The sequence below is a fragment of the Hyaena hyaena genome, unplaced genomic scaffold (assembly GCF_003009895.1).
Source record: "Hyaena hyaena isolate Hyena2069 unplaced genomic scaffold, ASM300989v1 scaffold_61, whole genome shotgun sequence".
NCBI lineage: Eukaryota > Metazoa > Chordata > Mammalia > Carnivora > Hyaenidae > Hyaena > Hyaena hyaena.
The window spans coordinates 1,266,872-1,275,094 of record NW_024080693.1 but is presented as its reverse complement, the minus strand read 5'-3'; the positions used below and the strand labels follow the sequence as shown (position 1 = coordinate 1,275,094).

The window sequence follows — 8,223 nt, the reverse complement described above, 5'->3', positions numbered from 1 at the left end:
TGGCCATTGGGCCTGTTGACTGACTTGAGCACAGGTCACCAGTCATGTAGGTTTTGGGGTTCTGAAGGGACCTGTCTCGATTGCCCCTTCTTGGCAGTTAGGCATTTCAGACTGGGCCAGGGCCCCCCAGTGTATGGGGGTGGGGTGGGAATCATACACTTGGCTTTTAGTTTTCATGACAAATAAATCTAGATTCCTTTAGAAAACAAGCGTGCGTGTGAATCCTAGAGGCATTTTTCTCCTTCTAAGCTGTATGTCCTGGTGTTTCTTGTCTCATTTTTGGAATGCATTCTGGACTCTGGTGTTGCCTCCCAAGGCAGCCAGGGTAGCGGCTGCAGCTCCTGAGGCCGGCTTTGTCAAATGACAGGAAGACGTGTGGGGACCCCTCTGGGGAGGGGGCTGCTGTGTGACAAGGCACTCTGGGTCCTCCCTGGTTAATGCTCCCAGATGGCCATCCACCCAGAGCAGAGGAAGGTCTTGCTAGGCAAGTGGGCGCGTCATGCTCTCCACCCCAGACTTTTCGATTTCCAGATTTCTGGGGCAAAGGTGGAGGCCTCTTCCTGCTCCCACAGCACAGTGTGCTACATAAATCAGTTCCTTCAGAAGACACGAAGCTTTCATGGACAAACAGGAAGGGCTCCTTTCCCCATTTGCAATGGCCTGCATGATTCCTGTCAATCATCAGTACTGCCCTTGCTTTGTTTTAAAAATGTAATCGTAGGTCTGATTTATTTCGTGTATTTGACTGGCATCCAACGATTCTGCCCGTGAGCACTGTAACCTGATAGTCATTCCTAGGGCAGGTTCCGTGCTTCGGTGCTGCCCTCCTCAGTCATAACCCTGGTGACTCCGGTCACACTGGAGCTGCCTGTTCAGTATGTATCCATTTATCTACACGAATCACGTAGGAACATGTCAAAGCTCCACTTCACACTCTCTTTCAAAGAGAAGTCCTATTGCACAGTGGTCTTCCTCCTCCCGCACAGGGAACCACGCACGGATGCGTGGAGGACCGCCGGGCTGCAGGCACCAACAGTGACCCACCGATGGGCACAGAAGTTGTTTCTCGAGTTTTGCTATTGCAGATAATACTGGAGTAAATCTTGCGCGTATACCCTTGCGGAGTCTTACGTTTCTGTGGCTGAGGCCCTCCCACGGGAGGAACTGCTGGGTGGATTGGCTGGAAGGCCCTCTAAAAAGTGCTGGGACGAGGTGGCCGCGGTGTCCAGGCGAGAAGACCGCCGGCGAGAAGCCTGGGTGGGGAGGGCCCTGCTTGCACGTGCGGTGTCGGCGACCCGAGGCCAGCGGCCTGGGCCCCTCGAAGCGCTGGATCCCTCAGAGCCGGCTCAGGCGCCCGCGGTGCCCCCGGCCTAGCCCCGGCCACTGGATCGGCAGGAGAGGCGGCCCAACCGAGGGTCTGGTTTCGGCAGGAGGGATGCGCCCCCGGGGCGGGCAGGGCCGCCCACCCGCACTGCGTCCCTGGAGCGCCGCCGGCTCCCGGGCTCAGGGCGCCGCGCGGGGGGTGACAGCGCGCTCACCGCGGGGCCACCGCGGGGTGTGAGCCCAGACGCGACCGCTGGGCCTCGCGGGTCAGCCGCGGGGGGCTTCCTGCGCCAGGTCTGGAGGGCAGAAGGCCCGACCTTGCGCGGGCACCCCCAAGACAGGGCCACCGTGGCTCCACGCCGCGGCGCAGACACCACAGTAACCGGGTAGAGCAGCGCGCCCGCGACTGGCGCAACACTCGCTTCCCAGGTTTCCGGCCTCGTTGCCCAACCCTTTACCCCTCAGCCGCGGGTGGGCGCAGAACCGTACACCACGCATGCGCCACTGGCCGACAGAACTAGTGCGCATGCGCACCGCTGAGGAAGCGCATGGTGATGAGGAACAGATTCTCGCGGTGTTCGTGCGGGCGGCGCCGTGGCTTAGTTGGTTAAAGCGCCTGTCTAGTAAACAGGAGATCCTGGGTTCGAATCCCAGCGGTGCCTCAACCGAGCGTCCCGGCTCTCTTTTTCACCTCTGCGCACGCAATTTTGCTCTTCTGCCCTACCCAGCGCCCCTCACTTTGAGTGTGTGAAGGTGAACCTGAGAAGCCAGTTTAGAGGGATCACTGCTGCGGCAGGGTCCCTCCCTGGGATGTTCTCGGCTCCCTCGACCTAGCTTCCCCGTTGCCTCACTGGGTGGGGTGAGCCGCCCCAACTCTGCCAGTTCCTCTCCCGAGCGCCCCTCCCCGGCCAGTTGACGGGTTCCTTTCTCCAGCCGTGCGATCAGTGTCACCCATTTCACAGACTCGCCTGGCGAGGTCCAAGCTGAACCCGGCCAGTGTGCCCCCGGGGCTGTGGGAAGGATGAGTCAGAGGCTGTATCTTCGGGGCGCCAGGCGGGAAGCTGACCCCTGAGGCCCGCGGTTCTGGCTGCTGGAGGGCCTGACCCAAAGCAATTGCACCGGAGTCCCTGGGGGTGCCGCGAAGGCGCGGGGAGTTTGAGCAGTCAGCCAGGAACACCCTTGTCAAACTCAACAAAATTCATGTCCGACGCAACAGGACAGTCCCAAGGAGCTGCAGAGATGGCACTTAGGGCATCAGCCTGTGTTCCAAATTCACCTGCTCCAGAAGCAGCATCTCTCTGTACCTCTCCCGTGCGTCTGGGTTTACTGTCTGTCTCTTCTCTTGTTTTGCGGGTCACTTCTTGCCCTTCGCAGCCTCTTGGTTGGCACTGCATAAGGCAAACCTATACAGGTGCTTTGAAGCTTTGTGGGTCTGATAGGTGCGTTCTCATCAATCCAATTAGAGATGACTTTATTGGTAACAGGGCTTGAGTCGTTGCTGGGCTGTTTCTCTCGGCGCATCTTTACTCCTCATCTGACCTCTACCGGGTCAGTTTTGAGCATTTGCCTATTCGGTGGGCAAGGAAAGATGTTGGTTGGAGGTGTAAGTCTGGGTTTTAGGGAGGGTCCGCGGGGGAAAAAAAGCATTTGTGGCCATCAGCCGTGTGCGCAGCAGATGACTTCGAAGCCGCTAGATTGGGTGAGCACTCTTAAGCGGTGAGAAAGCCAGAAAGGAAGAATAGGCCTAGAGTTTAAGTCCACCCCTCCTGTTCCTTAAAAATGCCATGCTATTCCTGCCACAGGGCCTTTGCACTTTCTTTGTCTTGTGCTTGAAATGCTGTTTTCTGGGCCCTTTGCTGGAATGGGTCTTCCTCATTTTCTGGCCTTTATTAAGTGTATCACCTCTTTGAGAGGCCTCTCCTCAGCTATTCTCTGTATAGGAGCCCTTGCCAACCTCCACCCTGAGGCCAACCTTCAGGACCTCATACTGATTCTTTCCTTTAATAGCCTTTAAATACTCTGAAATTGTTTTATTTGTCTATTGTCTGTCTCCACAAATAAAATTAAGCCCCAAGGCATGGGGAGCCACATATGCTATCTCTGTGTCCCCAGCACCTAATGGGGCTCGGAACATAGTAGGTATTGGTAGATAGCGACTTTTTAAAATTGATCACATCATCTTGATTGGATTATGCGATCTGAGGTTTTTAGACAACGAGTCCATCTTTCAAATAAGGTAAGGCAGCGGTTCTCTCAAAATGTAGTTCACGGACCCCTAAGCATCCCTAAGACTCTTTCAGATGGTCAAATCGATTTTCACGATGACACTCAGATATTATGTTGGTTTTTTACTCTGTTGACATTTGCACTGATGTGCAAAAGCAGTGGTGGTGAAACTGCTGGCACCCTAGCAGGAATCAAGGCCCCTCGTTGTCACTGTATTTATTCTTTACCAACCACTTTGGCAGGAAACAGACAAAGCCAGTTGCCCTTAAGAATGTCTTTATAAAGCAGTAAACATGAATTTTATTAAATCTGGACACTTGAGTATGCAGCTTCTTAATCTTTTGTGTGGGGGAGCGGGAAATCCTGAGGTACAAAGGTTGTTTTTGAAGAATAGTACTTGTGATTGTGGCGTTAGTGGACATGGCCATGTTTTTCATAAAACACTATTTTTGTTTGAGGAGACAACCGACAAGCAAACTGTGCTCATATCTAACAGGTGTTTTCTTGAAAACGAATAAAATGAGCTTGTCACCTCAAGGAAAACAACTTGACAGTATTTGTTGCCAATGATAAAACATGAATTCCCAAGCGAAAACTGTAATTCTGGAAAATGTATCTACCACCATGAGCTTGACAATTTCCCAATAGATAAACACTTTCTGATGACACGGTGGTTGTATTAATGAATATCTTTTTTTTGACATTGTGTAACAAAATATGTCAACTTTTTGGAAAATGTGCATAATCTGGTGATCTTATACTTTCCAAAGGACCAATGGATGATCTGTAAAGAGCAAAGTGTACAGGTATGTTTTAATTTTAATGAAATGTTCATCAGTATGGTTTCAGATTGCACAAGTTTTAGAAAAGTCCATTCAAATGCTTTTCCCTTTCCCAGTGACACATCTGTTTGAGGACAGATTCCCTTGTTCTACTTCGATCAAAATAACATCACAAGAGACTGATGCAAGAGTAGATACGACAATTGAGCTACCTCTATTAAACTCAAAATAAAGGAGATTTGCAAAGCTGTAAAACAGTGCCATCTTTCTTGCTAAATATAGTTTTATTTTGTAAATCATTTCATAAAAATAAAAATAAAACATGGAATAAGTTTATGTTTATTGTTTTAAAATCAATTAAATAAATGAAATATTTGTGTATTTTCTAATTTTTTAACTAATTTTTTAAGTTTATGTATTTGAGAGAGAAAACACAAGGACAAGCAAGGGGGGAGCAGAGAGAGGGAGAGAGAATCCCAAAAAACAGAGAAGGGGCAGAGAGAGGAGGAGAGAATCCCTCCCAGAGTGTCAGCATGGAGCCTGACACGGGGCTTGATCTCACATACCATGATATCATGACCTGAGCTGATACAAGAGTTAGATGCTTAGCTGACTAAGCCAGCCAGGTGTCCCAGTTTTAATTCTAATATCTCAAGTGTTTATATATATTCCAGAAAGAAAGCTTACTGGGGATCTTCAATAATTTTTAAGAGTGCAAAGAGATCTCAAGATCAGAAAGATCGAGAACCACTGATTTAATGCAAAAGCTTTTGGGGTCTTGAAGAGTTTTAATAGAGGCAGGATAAGTGAGAGTATTGGGGGGTGTGGGGGTTGGATGGATTCTCCTCAAGGGGACAATTTCTCTGAATTCTGGTGACAGCTCCATTTTCATTGATAGGTGACTCTTTTGATAATGTTGAGTGCATCATCTTGACTAGATCACAATTAAGATTTAAGAAAGCTTAAACATTTTACAATCATACCAGTAAATCCCTATGATGAAAATTCAAATAAGGAATATATAGACCGAAATACATGGGAAGCAGTGTAGTGGGTAAGAGCACAGACTTTGGAGCGAGGCTGCTTTGCCACACATAAGCTGTGTGTATTTGTTGCCAATGATCAATGCTGGCACATTTCTCAACCTCTCTGTGATTCAGTTTCTGCACATGCAAAATGGGGATAATAATAATAAATGCCTCATTTTGATGCAGGTTGGCTGAGTCCTAGGACCCAGAAGGGGTCCCGCAGGACCAGCCAAGAGGGTCCTTGGCTTTGTGCTGGATGGAAATCAACGGCAAGCCAGCAGTGAGAGCAGAGTTTATTGAAGATATAGAGAGAGCAGGTACAGATGAGTGTCTGGGAGACTCAGAAAGCAAAAGGGACATGAGCCTTGTCTTCGCTTGGGGGTCGGGAGTTTTTGTGGAGAACAGCGGTCTGGTGTAAGTGTCCTCTCAGACATCCAGAAACTGGTCAAACAAGGGTGAGTGCTCAAGTGTCCTCCATGAGTCACATATGCCCTGGAGCCAGGTGTAGGGAATAAGTTTAAGAATTCTCTGAGGGGCTCCTGGGTGGCTCAGTCAGTTAAGCATCCGACTTCGGCTCAGGTTGTGATCTCACGGGTAGTGGGCTCAAGCCCCGTGTCAGGCTCTGTGCCGACAGCTCAGAGCCTGGAGCCTGTCTTCAGATTCTGTATCTCCCTCTCTCTCTGACCCTCCTCTGCTTGAGCTGTCTCTCTCTGACTCTCAAAAATAAATAAATAATATTTAAAAAATTATCTGAGCTCACATCAGTGGGTTAACAAGGCTTAGGGAGGAAAGCCACCACAGGGCGAAAGTGCCCAGCATAGAACCAGAAAGCCGCCTCCACAGGACCAAAGCCCTAGGACTTATCATTAAGTAAAACAAAGCATAGAGCAGAAAGCCGCTACAGGGTGAAAGCGCCCAGAGCTAATTAGCGAGAAAAATATCTGTTAACCCTGAGGTAGCATGCTCTATCTGTCTTAGCCCCTAGAAAAGTTAACATAAACAGACATGGTGGTGACTGGTGCCTGCAGTAAAGGGCCATCTGCTCAGTGCCAGGACTTTGATTTGTCTTGACCCAAACCTCTAACACTGCATATCTTCGAAACCCCCTTTCTCTCACACACGAGTTAATGATCACTGTTTTATTGTCTCTTTCTGCACATCCATCACATAGGTAAGTCTTCTGATCCTAATAAATACGGAGAAAGTACCCTTACTCAGAGCTCTTGTCTCTTCCTGGACATCAGCCTCTCTTGTATTCAATTCTGTGTCTGCTCTTTTGCTGGACAAGAGAGAACTCAAAGTCTGTGACAGCCAGGGATCTTAGCGTCAAGGGGTTTGAAATCAGTGATTTTGGAGAACATTCATGATGACCTGGCCCGGTCACTCCTTTGATATCTGTTGTGCTGAAAGATTCCAAAGAAATCATTAACTCCTTGACCTTTACAAAGAGGACATATGCGAAGGCATGTGTAAGGTGGAGGTGTGGGTCCCTGCAAGAAGCAGGAAAAGAAGCATAGGAAAAAACCCAGCTTTTTCTTTCATGGGGTCCCTTCGGTTTCCCTGTCTCAGTTTGGTTGTCCTAAGGATTATGTGTGCTATGTTCACCCTTACATCACATAGAGTGAGTGCTGCTTGAGGACTTACTGTTCTGTGTAGGTCTTTGTCCATTAGGGAGGACAGTATGCACCCCCCCCCCCGTCTGCCAATTTAAATGTTAATTTCCTCCAGAAACACACCCACAGACACACCCAGAATAAGATTTGACCAACTACTGGGGCACCCCAGTGGTCCAGGCAAGTTGACACAAAACTAACGCTTTTTTGGGGGGTGATGCAAGCAATCTTTATCTTGGCAGGGGTGTGGGTATGTATTTATCAAAACTTATTTAATTGTACACTATGCAGTCCACTGTATAAAAATTAATCTCAATGAAAATATTGAAACAAAGTCACACTGACAGCAATCAGGATCTTCATCCTGGTCTGCCCCCCTCTCCTGCCCGGCCCCCATTGCGATTGCCCAGCTCTGTGTGGATTCCACTCCTTTTGCCTACAGCCTGTGCCTTCACAACAGGGCTGCCCCATTACCCCCTATTTCTAGGTCCTGTGCCATTCCAGCCTAGGGGGTTGCAGATACAGGTGCATCTGGGCAAGGGGGGCATTGATGTGCACACCCTGTTAGTGGTTCCTGGGAAGGGCTTCACGTTTAATGTCTGGAGAGTGGCCTCAGCCTTGGAGAAGAGGGCCACCCTGAGGCCAGGGTAGGATCCACAGTAGAGTCTCCACTGCAGGGTGGAGGAGTGCAGGGGAGAGGATCTCGGCAGGGGGGGTGGGGAGTTGGCAAAGGAGGGGTTGGGGGGGGGCAGAGACAAAATCAGTCATTGATCTCTCTCATCCCACCCTGACTCAATCATGTTATTTTTATAGATCAAACCCTAACATGGAATGTATTTGCACAAACGATACATTTCACATCACATATTATTTCTTACAATTAATTAGATTATACTTTAATATAAAAAGCTCATGAAAACTTAATTTAAATTCAGCAAACATGGAGTGAGCATGTCTATTAGGAGCAGGAAGATGTACCACATGCTCTGGGGCTGTAAACATGAGCTTAGAAGGGCCTGAAGGGGCAAATTCTGGCTGGCTGGTCTCTAAGGTGGGGTGTGAAGGGCAGGTGTAGGGATTAGCGTTGACTGGTTTGGTTTTGGTTCCTCAGTGGTCTGTGTTCCTGAGATAGTCTCACTTCCCTTTGAATTGAGGGTGGCTCCTTAGAAGGCTGTTGTAATCACTTATTTTAAAAAATAAATTGGTACCAAGTTGGCCACCAGTTGAGTTTATTCTGCTATGTGTGACCTA

The 8,223-nt window shown here is 48.9% G+C and overlaps 1 non-coding gene across 1 annotated transcript; it reads left to right on the top strand.

Annotated features, from left to right (window-relative positions):
* The first annotated feature begins 1,911 nt into the window (after positions 1-1,911).
* On the top strand, positions 1,912-1,985 carry TRNAT-AGU. Its single transcript has one exon. It is a non-coding gene; the product is annotated as a tRNA-Thr (tRNA).
* The last annotated feature ends 6,238 nt before the right edge of the window (positions 1,986-8,223 follow it).